The following is a 12653-nucleotide window of genomic DNA, read 5'->3' as shown; positions in this document are numbered from 1 at the left end:
TCATGATGGCAATGATAACAAACATCACAAAAGAATTATAACTGTTATAGCACAACAGCTGTAGCATATAACTTTTGTCTGTGATATAAATATTGGTATTCATATAATACATCTGCATTAAAAATACATTGTCACTACATTTAGAAAAATATGTAACAAAGAATGTTACACAGTAAAAAAAAATAAGTAAAAACAGAACAGTATAATAGTGTATAGTGTAAAAACTATGAATCAAAGCTTATTAAAAAAAACTACAAATAGTTATCATACATCTAGAATAACTGCTGTTGACCTACTATATACAAAAAATATTAAAATACTTATGTAAAACCAAACTGTTCCCAAAAAGAATTTTCTGATCATGACTCCCCCCAGTAACCTAAAACAGTAAAATAAAGCTCTATGTGTGATCTTCAACAGATACAATATTCACCATGAACTGTTGTTTGTCTTGTAAAACTGTGAATCATCATGATACAGAAGTATCCAATTATTGTCCCTAAATTATAACTCAACAGAGCCAAGGTTATAACCCATCATCAGCACTATGAAAAGACCAAAGAATCTGTTTAGAAAAGTGTTGTGGAGGCTTCTCCAATATGGAAAAGAAAATATCTCATTGTTGCTGAACAGGTGTGTTATAACTTTTGAGTAACATCTCAGAAAACAATAAGAACAGCCTTGATAATACAGTTTGGTATGTGTACTGTGATGTTTAAACTGAAAATTAATAATAAAACATATAAAAATTAAATTCTGTTCAGATCTGTTGCATTATCATGTACAAAGTGCAATTAATCATGAATATAGTTTTAAAGCAATTTTAATGCACATTCACCTGTCAACATGTAACCTTTCTAGAGTCTTTATGTACTAAAAACAAGTCTGGTAATAAAATGTTAAAACAAAAACAAGTATGTAACTGATTAACCTAAAGTTTACATAGATATGTTGTAATACATTTTTACTGATTTCTTTCTTTATCTAGAACTTTCATAATTTCTAGAGAACTTATCACAACATAATATTAAAATATTTTAGCTATTAATTATCTTAATTTTCATATCATAACTAAAGCAAAGTTAAGTTTACTGACTTGAAAATGATGAATGAATAAATATTACAGTCCTACCAATTTCCTCTTCTATATATTCAAAGTCTATATTCACATGAATATTAATGTGGCAGTGTATATATTTAAGGGCATGTACAGGTAATTATAAATAGAAACCTTTTTTTTCTTTCCCCATACCAGTAAAATTCATTTTTAATTTATTTCTTCCTACATTAATCATATAAGAATAATGCCAACTTCTTTTATTTTTAGCACTTACACAGATAATCACATGCAGCTCTCTCAAAACAACTAAGGAACACTTTATCTTTCAGCTTCAGACATGGCAAGCCTGAACTCATCAGTTAACTAATCCATCCACAGGTCTAAAAGAATAGTATAAAATAAAATGCATGATGAACAAAACAGAATTTAAAGATCTTTGTTAACAACTAGAAGTTAGATTAAAACATCATTTAATGTCCATGTTTAAAGTTCAGTTTAATTCACACAGAATAATAAGTAGATAGTACTGACTAACTACTTTTCTATAGAATGGAAACTCTGAATGTCTCAAGGTAGACAAAACAATCAGATTGTGTAAGATCTACAAGTATTTTTTGTAAGTACACTGTGCAAGTTATTGTAAATTGTGTGGGTATAAAGAAGTTTTATACATCAATTTATTGAATTTTTAACAATGCTCTGCACTGATTCTTCCATTTTTTGTTTCCTCTAAACATCTTCGTTACAGATGCTTTGTCTATAGTTTAATCACATGGATCCATCCAACCAATAAAACTGGAAGGGTGGCAACAATAAGAAACAGATAGGTTGAGAAAGAAAATCTTGTTAATGTAAAGGTAAATGATTTTCTAAATTTAGTTGTTAAATTTTTTTTACTTCATAGATACATTATTTTTTTCAATTTTACTTCTACAACAACCAATATTTAGATTTAAGGTTTAAACTGTTTTCATTTTAAGTTTTTTATTTTCAAAGTGCTTGTTGTAACATGATCTTGATGATAATCAATAAATCTTTTTCATTATCATCTGTAGTTTTGGATCTCAGAATTCTCAATTAAAATGTACAATTATTTTATGCAAGTAAACCAGTGAGCTGAAGGTATTGTATTTGAAAATGAAATTGGTAAAACCCTAAAATGAAAGCCAAACCAAAAAACATATCATTTGTTTCATTTAAAAATACTTTTAGTGTTAAAATGGAATTCAAATTATCATTACAAGCAGTAAAATGATGTGTAATTAACTTATAAAGTGATTTTTAACCAAGCCTTTATTTCTTACAGTTATTTTAGAATATCATTAACTATTTCACAGTTAATGAAACTTTTCCCAATTACAAATCTCTACAAGCCCTATCCTGTTTTGTTTTTTCTTTTGATATTTTGTATTTTCAAATTATTATTCATTGAAAAATTAATTTTAAACTTTTCTTAGACTTTATTTTTTCAAGATTCATCTGCTTGTTATTTATTTGCCATTTATGACCAAAATTGAATTTCGTGTGCAATTGCCTTCAATTGAATGATAGTGCTTCGTTTGACATAAATATCGTTCTCAAGTAGGTCCATTTCATTTTACTTGTACAATTTGCCATTTCTTTAGTAACAGGGCCCCACATGCCCTCTGTGAATATAAGTAATGTGACATAAAAAAAAAAAACAAATTCAATAACAATGTACATACATTCGTCTGCTATGAATAGGTTCTTTTCACCCACTGTATTATTATTGGCTGAAACTACTGAAGTCATTAATCTAGTTAGGGATAATACCCTGTACATTATACTGTTATAGGATAGTGACCATTTATCACGAGTGCCTTCGTCTGCCCTGTTTTCATGTGCTTTTTGAAGGTACCGTAAGTTTAATTAAAATACTGTAAAACCTAACGTTGTTGATGACGTCAGTCGGAACAATATACACTGTCACTGTATATGGAAATCAATCTTCAGGCATATTAGATACACATTTTAAAAAGTTTTGCTTTTGTGTATGATCATAGTTTTATTAATTAATTCCTTATAATAACGTAGGTTATATGGAGAGAAAAAACAACAAACATATCAAAAGCATCTCCAATACGAAACACATCAGTTAAATTTACTTTTCTTTTGCCCTCCACCGGGCTAGTAAAATGTTTATGAGGTTACATGGTAAAATGTATCTCAGAACAGCTCTTATGAATATTAACACTTATTGATAAGGAGAGAACAACGTTTACACTACTATAAGACACAAGTCTTAGGAACGAGAGTATAAACGGGGACGGGATTTTAGGGGGCGTTGCAGATGTAAGTTAGACTATTAAGTAGTATAGGTACAAAGGTGTTTCTTTTTTTGGGTTGATTTTGGTTTTAGTTGCTGTATAAGTAGAGGTTCTTTGATTTTACGTTTGTTTATATTTGTTTTCCTACACCTTTATACCTATACTAATTAATAACTTAACATCCATCTGAATCGTCCCACGCACCCTCCCTACAATCCCGACCCCTTTATACTCTCATGCATAAGACATGTATCCGTCAACGGTCACATTCAAAACTCTCTCTTTCTCAACCTGAAGATGACCTAGGAAGAAGGAAATGTTGTTCTCTGCTTTATTAGTAAAAGTGTTAATATCCATTACAGCCGTTCTGAGACACATTTTTATTTCAGGTGGGTTTCTCGTTGTCATGAAATGCTAAAGTATGGGGTTCTAATCTTGTTGCAGAGCTCAGATAGCCAACTGTGTAGCTTTGAACTAAAACAACAAGAGAAAAATAAATAATAATTTGTTTTTAATTTATATGTTTTATAACAACAGAATTTGTAAATTGAAAAAATCATAAAAATCCTATAGGAGTAGGATATTATGCTCATTAAAATATTTATTGAACAATAAATTGAAACTTATTTGTTCGTTGTTGAGCATAAAATTACCCAATAAGCTAACTATATTTTTCCCACCACGAGTATTAAGACATGACTTTTAATGTTATGTGTCCTCAGGTTTATCTTTTTCTATTAGAATTGTTCAAGTGAAACGATTAGTATCAAATGAGTTTATCTTGAATATAGAGCAAATGGTTCGTAAGTTTTATAGTTATGTATGTATATAAAATATAAACTTATTTTATATATATATAAAAGCCCCCCAGTGCTAAAATCAGGGGTTCGATTCCCATAGTGGGCCCAGCAGATAGCCCATTGTGGCTTTGCTATAAGAAAAAAAAACACACACACACACAAAATAATTATTTTATTGAAGGCCCGGCATGACCAAACGTGTTGAGGCGTGCGACTCGTAATCTGAGGGTCGCAGGTTCGCATCCCCGTCGCGCCAAACATGCTCGCCCTTTCAGCTGTGGGGGCGTTGTAATGTGACGGTCAATCCCACTATTCGTTGGTAAAAGAGTAGCCCAAGAGTTGGCGGTGGGTGGTGATGACTAGTTGCCTTCCCTCTAGTCTTACACCGCTAAATTAGGGACGGCTAGCACAGATAGCCCTCGAGTAGATTTGTGCGAAATTCAAAAACAAACAAACAAGCTAATCACGGACACTATGCCACCTACTAACTGAGTTCTTTTGGTTTGGGCATGATACGTCAAGATTGATACGCCAACTTTGATTTCATTGCTTTTTTGCCTACACCTCTCTTCACATCTAGAGTGTTTTAGATTACATATTTATATTTACCTATCTGTATGTTGTACAGCTGATGTTCACAGAAATAAGCGTAGTTACTCATGCACCCCCTTAAAAAACATAATCGTGCGTCCAGAGGGGAGAGGGGATATAATTTTCAGAACCATTGTTTTAACTTATCTCATATACAAACAAAGTCCCACGTTTACATCGTACAGATTGTATGATGTATGTAATTGTTTACATGTTAATGCAAGTTCGTGTTGATTAACAAACACAGACATAATTTTCCAATACAGAAAATGCATTTCTCTCTACACAACGACCTTCCACCTAATAAGTATTCAGATTTGCAATACTACAGTCAGGCGTTCGATTCCTCTCAGAGGACATAACAGTCAGCCAGATGTGACATTGCTTTAACAAAACACTCACACAACTGTAAAACGTATATAAAAATCTACTTTTTAAAATATTCTTTCATAGTCAAATTGTTATTTCATAATTAAAAGAACGCAACACCGAGTAAGGTGACTGGCATTTCTGAATCTGAATGTGATTCTCTAAATTTGTACTTAGAAATATTTTACAAATATGACACTTATCGAATTTTCCTTTTTTTACTATTACTGTAAACGCATTTAATTCAGAAAATTTAGAATTAAATTTATACAATTTAAGGATTTTTAGACAGGTAGTTTTTTTTTTTTTTTTTCATACATAAGTAACTTTATTATTGTTTAATGTTTTGTTCGGTTTGTTTCCCCTCGGTGTGGATTCCTGTACGTGGTGAGGGGACCTCCCAGGGAAGGTTCTGTTCTATCTGGTTACCTCCTCTGGGATCTAAACATCCACCCACGTGTTTGCCGTGCGTGGCGACCCGTGAAGGGGAGGAGAGGATCCTGGTGGTTTAGGGGTCCAACCCTAACACACCACTTTGGCCTCGAATTCCTGTAGACGGGCGGCCTTTGGGTGGCCCCCCTTGGGTCATTCGGCTGGTCCACTTGGGCTAGAGTCAACCAAGTACCAGTGTTGGAAGTTCTCAACGGGTGTTGTGGACATTGTGCCTGATGCTGGTGTTTGGGTATAGTGCTCACGAAACCCTGGCGTTGCTGCATTGTCCTTGCGTGACTTTGTAGTGCGTCCCCTTGTAGGGCTCCATGGTGGGTGGGGTCAGTGGGTACCGAAATTTTTTCCTTTTCCTATGGATCCTCTAAAAATTTAAATAAAATTATAAAAAACAGTCAATGGGTAAGCGACCACGTCTTGAATACTCAGAACAGCAATCTTCAACATCAGTAACACACGTACCTCATTTTCTTATATTACATTCTCTTTCGGAAAAACCTTTAGGGCAAATGTCCCTTTTTTTTTATTCAAAGGGACTAGAGGTACTTGCTGGCTCTCCAAAATCAGTAAAGAAACTTCGATCTGGTGACATATTTGTTGAAACATCCACATCCCAACACAGTGAACTCCTATTGAATTCAAAGGCAATTGGGGATATACCTATTGAGGTTACACCCCATGCTACCTTGAATTCTTCACGAGGAGTTATTGTTGAAAGGGATTTGAAGAACGTTCCCGAGTCAGAGATTCTCGCTGGTCTCTCCACTCAAGGAGTTTCTGCAGTGAGGCCCATCTCCACACGCAAAGATGGAATTACACTGCCAACAAATACCCTCGTTTTAACATTTACTTCACCACGTGCACCTGCCACCATCAAGGCAGGTTATCTCATTTGCAGGGTTCGGCCATACATACCAAACCCTCTTCGATGTTTCCAATGTCAGAGATTCGGCCACTCAAAGACATCCTGTCGTGGTTTCCTGACATGTGCTCGTTGTGGAGGCAAGGACCACGATGCCTATTACTGTGACATGAACCCACATTGCGTAAACTGCAATGGTTCTCACCCCTCTTACTTTCATTCTTGCCCAAAATGGTTGGAGGAAAAAGAGATGCAGCGTTTGAAAACGACACATAACATTAGTTATCCTGAGGCTCGGAAATTGCTGTCCACAACTCCATCTCGGACATATGCTGCTGCACTTCATTCCACAACTACAGTGGGAGTGCAGACAAATCTCTCTGTGCCTCCAAGAGAATCGTTTTCGAAACAAATGAAAAGCCTTTGACCTCCGTGGTTAAAAAGGTTGATGAATCGACTTCCACACCTATCTCTGTTCCTCCCATACCTTCCAACAAACCTCAAGATCCACGTCCTTCAGTTTCATATACAGGCATTTCTTCTGATACATCTTTTTCTCCCACCACAAGAGACAAAACAATTATTCGTTCGCGTCCTCAGTCACTGGATTCCCCTTCCAATAACAAAAACCTGCCCACCCGACACAGAGCAGGATCCATGGAGGTTTATAGACCTCCTCCGACTAAAGACAGTAAAGAAAAAAAGACCGTGAAAAGGTCGTGAACCGAAGGGTTCTCCAGCCACTTCACCTACCCGTTCTTAAAAATGGCCACCTTGATACAATGGAACTGTCGAGGTTTACGTTCTAATCTGGATGATATCAAAACGCTGATTGCTTCCTACCATCCTGTTTGTCTTTCTTTACAAGAAACATTTCTCAAAACTGCTGATACTGTCTCCATTCGGCAGTTTTCTCTGTACAGAAATGACAGGTTGTGTGATGGTCGAGTACATGGAGGGGTGGCACTGTTGGTTGATCAACACGTGCCCACCCTGTCTTTGTCACTCAACACACCCTTGGAGGCTGTAGCCATCCGTGTTTCCTTGGGTCATACCATCACTGTTTGTTCTCTGTACCTGTCCCCTGGAAAGACATATGATCAATCAGATCTTGATGCTCTCGTTGAACAATTGCCATCTCCATTTCTAATCCTAGGGGATTTTAATGGACATCATCCCTCTGGGAAGTGCTATTATTGATGGGAGGGGCCGATCTGAAGAGCGGATGCTCTCTGATCACAATCTTTCTCTTTTCAATACTGGTTCTTCCACTTACTTTCATACACCTAGTCAGTCCTTTACCGCTATTGATCTCTCAGTTTGCTCCCCTTCATTATTCTCCCATTTTTCATGGAGGGTTGACAGTAATCCACTAGGCAGTGATCATTTTCCGATCCTTTTGAGAGAGACTGGCCGTGGTCGATGCCACCCTACCCGCGTGCCCCGGTGGAAGCTGGGTCAGGCAGACTGGTCCACTTTCACTGCTCTCGCAGAACTTGATCCTGCCATCGTAAATCAGCCATCAATAGACGACTGTGTAGCAGCGGTAACTGACTGTATTACACATGCAGCTGCTCAGTGTATTCCTAAAACCTCGACACGTTTTCCACGATATCCTCGTCCGTGGTGGAATCCTGCTTGCCACTTAGCACGGAAGGCTCAAAAGCGGGCCTGGGATACTTTTCGTAGATATCCCACACTTTCAAACCGGGTTGCTTTCCAACGGGCCCGTGCACATGCTAGGTGGGTAAGACGTCACAGCCAGAAGGAATCTTGGATTAAGTTCACAACCAGTATATCTTCTACCACCAGTTCCAAGATCATATGGGACAGGATTCGAAAGGTTAATGGACACTACAATTCTATCCCCCTCTCGATCTTACTCTGATGGTCAGGAGGTGACTGATGTTCGGAACATCGCTAACACTCTAGGTGAAAGCTTTTGCCGGGTATCTAGCACTTCTGCTTGTTCCTCCACCTTCCTGGCCATCAAGACTCGGGCAGAGCGATCACCTCTTTCCTTTCGAACTGACTGTTTCTTTGACTATAATTGTCCCTTTACCCTGGTGGAACTAAAAATGGCCCTTCATCGGTCTGCCAGTACGTCTGTTGGACCTGATGATATTCATTATGACATGCTGCACCATCTATCTCCTGCTTCTCTTGATGTCCTTCTGATTGTTTTCAACCGGATCTGGCAGGAGAATGTTTTTCCTGATGCCTGGCGCCAGGCTATTATTTTACCTTTCTCTAAGCCAGGGAAAGATCCCAAGATTCCTTCAAACTACCGTCCAATTGCTTTGACGAGCTGTCTCTGTAAGACATTAGAAAGGATGGTTAATGCTCGTCTTGTTTGGTTCCTTGAATCAAACAACCTCCTCTCGCCTACCCAGTGTGGGTTCCGTCGACAGCACTCCACCACAGACCACCTAATTCGTCTTGAAACATCTATCAGAGAAGCCTTTCTCAACCGCCAACACCTTGTATCAATATTCTTTGACATAGAGAAGGCTTACGACACAACATGGAGGTATGGCGTTTTGCGAGACCTCCATACATATGGGTTACGTGGCCATCTACCCATATTTATTAAAAAAATTTAATGGACAGGAGATTCCAAGTTCGTGTGGGTTCAACACTTTCCCGTTCTTTTGTACAGGAACTTGGAGTCCCTCAAGGCTGTGTATTGAGTGTTACACTCTTCAGTATAAAGATAAATGCCATCACTGAACAACTCCCTCTCACTGTTGCGAATGGGCTGCATGTCGACGACTTTCACATCTCATGTCAGTCATCAAACATGAGATATATTGAGCGGCAACTACAAACCGCCCTCAATTGTGTACGGAAGTGGACTCTGGCGAACGGCTTTAATTTCTCTCTCTCCAAAACTGTATGCCTGCACTTTTGCCGTCGACGGGGTATTCACCCTGATCCTGAACTTCATATCGGTGAAGTTTTGCTGCCAGTGGTCCCGGAGACCAAGTTCTTGGGGCTTATCTTTGATCATAAACTGACCTTTATACCACACTTAAAGCAGCTTCGGGTCAAATGCACAAGAGCACTGAACATCCTCCGTGTTCTCTCTTCTACCAGTTGGGGGCAGATCGCTGTTCAATGTTAAAGGTATATCGTGCTCTTATTAGATCGAAACTCGATTATGGATCAATGGTCTATGGCTCTGCCAGACCCTCGGCCTTAAAGATGCTGGATCCCGTTCATCACCAAGGACTTCGACTCTGCACTGGGGCTTTCCGTACCTCTCCAGTTCAAAGTATATACATTGAATCTCATGAACCTTCTCTACACCTTCGCCGTTTGCAACTATCTTTACAATATACTTCGAAACTTCATTCCTTACCAAAGCATCCCACCTGGAAATGTGTTTTCCTTCCTCGGTGGGCAGTACTTTTTCAGAACAGACGATCTGTCATTGCTCCGTTTGGCCTTCACATCCGGGAGCAATTGGATGAATTGGGTCTGTCCTTGGATAACATTGCAGATTCCACAGGTCGGCCCATCCCACCATGGCTTATTACAGCCCCCAAATGTGACCTTTCTTTCAGTCACCTAAAAAGGCAGATACTCCAGATTGGAAGTACCGTCTTTTATTCAATGAATATCTTTCAAACAATCATTCAGTTCCCATTTATACAGATGGTTCCAAATCAGGTAATTCAATGGGCTCTGCTATGGTTTGCTATGGGTCAGTAGTTGCACGCAGAATCCCTTCTACAGCTTCTGTGTTCACTGCTGAACTGTATGCCATATCTCTTGCCCTGGATCATATTGCAGCTGAACAGTACTCCAACTGCACTATTTATACTGATTCGCTTAGTTCTATACTTGCCTTGGAATCGCTACACGTTAGCTCACATCCTATTCTCGCTGATATTCGAAGCCGACTGGCCCATTTCTCATTAGCAGCTACTTCAATCCAGTTTTTCTGGATACCAGGCCATGTTGGTATTCGCGGGAACGAGCTTGCAGACATGGCAGCTAAATATGTCTGCTTCAGCACCATCACTCCTATGCCTATTCCGTACATGGACTATGGTGTTGTCTTCAAGGCTCGGCTCCGTGCCAGCTGGCAGTCCACTTGGAATGAGCAACGTGACAACAAACTTTTTCAAATCAAACCCAAAATTGGACTTTGGCCATCTAGCTTCCGTAAAGTTCGGAAGGAGGAAGTTGTTCTCACTAGGCTACGCATTGGTCACAGTTTTTAACTCATCATTTTCTTTTATCTGGAACTGATGCACCAATGTGTAGTTTGTGTAACACTCAAATCACTATCAGCCACGTTTTACTTTCTTGCCATCGTTACAATTCTCAACGACGGCAATATTTTAAACATATTTTTTCCCAGGGTCAGTCTATAACATTGGACAGAGTTATTGGTGATGGTGACTCTGTCCACCTTGATAATGTTTTTAATTTTTTAATGGCCATTGACCTTTTTAATCTCATTTAAGTGTTGCATATTTATTCATTACACCTTTTTAATTGTGGTTCATTTTTTACAGTTTTAATCTCTCTCCTTCCATTTGACATTGGACAATGGCCAGAACATTAAATAACTCGACACCAGGACTGGAAAGGCCAACTTCAGGTGACTAACGCTCCTGTTTGAACTATCCGTTTGAACTACGCGTTAGTCATCCTGGCGAGTTGTTATTATACTTTTGCTGCATATCATTTCACACTTTTACTACTTAACTTTTTAGTACTGGCCATATTGACTCATAACCCGGAACCAGGTCAGGTGACTGACGGTGGTTTTTATACTTACCTGTTAGTCTTCCTGGCGGGTTACGATCATTACCATTCTGCTACAGGTAGTTCTTTACAACTTTGTTGACTGGATGTCAACATTGGTTTTTACGCCATTTTCTGTTTTAATTGCCGTTTTGCTTTTATCTTCAATTACTTTTACAAATTTTACTCCATTTACTTGACTTTTATCTTTTTACTGGACATTTGGCTACTCATTATTACGATTTTGCGGGTGTCTTTTAAAACTTTTATTCTTTTACATTTTGATAATAGCTGCTATGACACATAACCCGGAACCAGGACTGGAAAGGCCAACTTCAGGTGATTGACGGTGGTTCTTGAACTTACCTGTTAGTCTTCCTGGCGGGTTATGATCATTAACATTTTGCTAAAATAAATATTTTACAACTTTGAAGACTGGATGTCACCATTGGTTTTTACACCATTTTCTGTTTTAATTGCTGTTTTGTTTTTACCTTCATTTACTTTTACAAATTTTACTCCATTTACTTGACTTTATCTTTTTACTGGACATTTGGCTACTCATTATAACGATTTTGCGGAGTGTCTTTTAAAACTTTTATTCTTTTACATTTTGATAATAGCTGCTATGACACATAACCCGGAACCAGGACTGGAAAGGCCAACTTCAGGTGATTGACGGTGGTTCTTGAACTTACCTGTTAATCTTCCTGGCGGGTTATGATCATTACCTTTTTGCTAGAGTAAATACCTTGCAACTTCTTATACTCTGCCTTCTATCTTAACATTGTAGACTAGGTGTCAACATTGGTTTTATACTTTTTTGTTTTACCTTCATTTCCATTTATGTCTATTACTACATTTATTTATTTATTTTTATTTTATTTTTTTTACATTTTTACCGAATGTCTGGCGGAGATAGCCTCGCTGCTTTGTGCCATAAAACACTAAATCAATAAATCAATCGGTTTGTTTGTTTTGGAATTTCGCACAAAGCTACTCGAGGGCTATCTGTGCTAGCTGTCCCTAATTTAGCAGTGTAAGACTAGAGGGAAGGCAGCTAGTCATCACCACCCACCGCCAACTCTTGGGCTACTCTTTTAGCAACGAATAGTGGGATTGACTGTCACATTATTACACCCCACGGCTGAGAGGGCGAGCATATTTAGCGCGACCGGGATGCGAACCCGCGACCCTCGGATTACGAGTCGCACGCCTTACGCGCTTGGCCATGCCAGGCCAAACGTTTTGTTCGGTATAACCAGTTTATATCTCAGAACACGTTGCTTCAATAAATTTATAAATTTAATATATTCACACGTTTTGTTTTGGAGGAGCTTGTTTATATTTAAAAATACAAGACTGACATATTTAAGATCCTACTTGGTAATATTTGGTTTATATTTATGCCACTTCTAATATTTTCATAATCATTCTCACTTAGGAGGACAACTGTTTTTAAGTACCATTTTCAACAA

The sequence above is a fragment of the Tachypleus tridentatus genome, chromosome 7 (genome assembly GCF_004210375.1).
Source record: "Tachypleus tridentatus isolate NWPU-2018 chromosome 7, ASM421037v1, whole genome shotgun sequence".
Taxonomy (NCBI): Eukaryota; Metazoa; Arthropoda; class Merostomata; order Xiphosura; family Limulidae; genus Tachypleus; species Tachypleus tridentatus.
The sequence above is the reverse complement of the archived record's forward strand: the minus strand, read 5'-3'. Positions refer to the sequence as shown.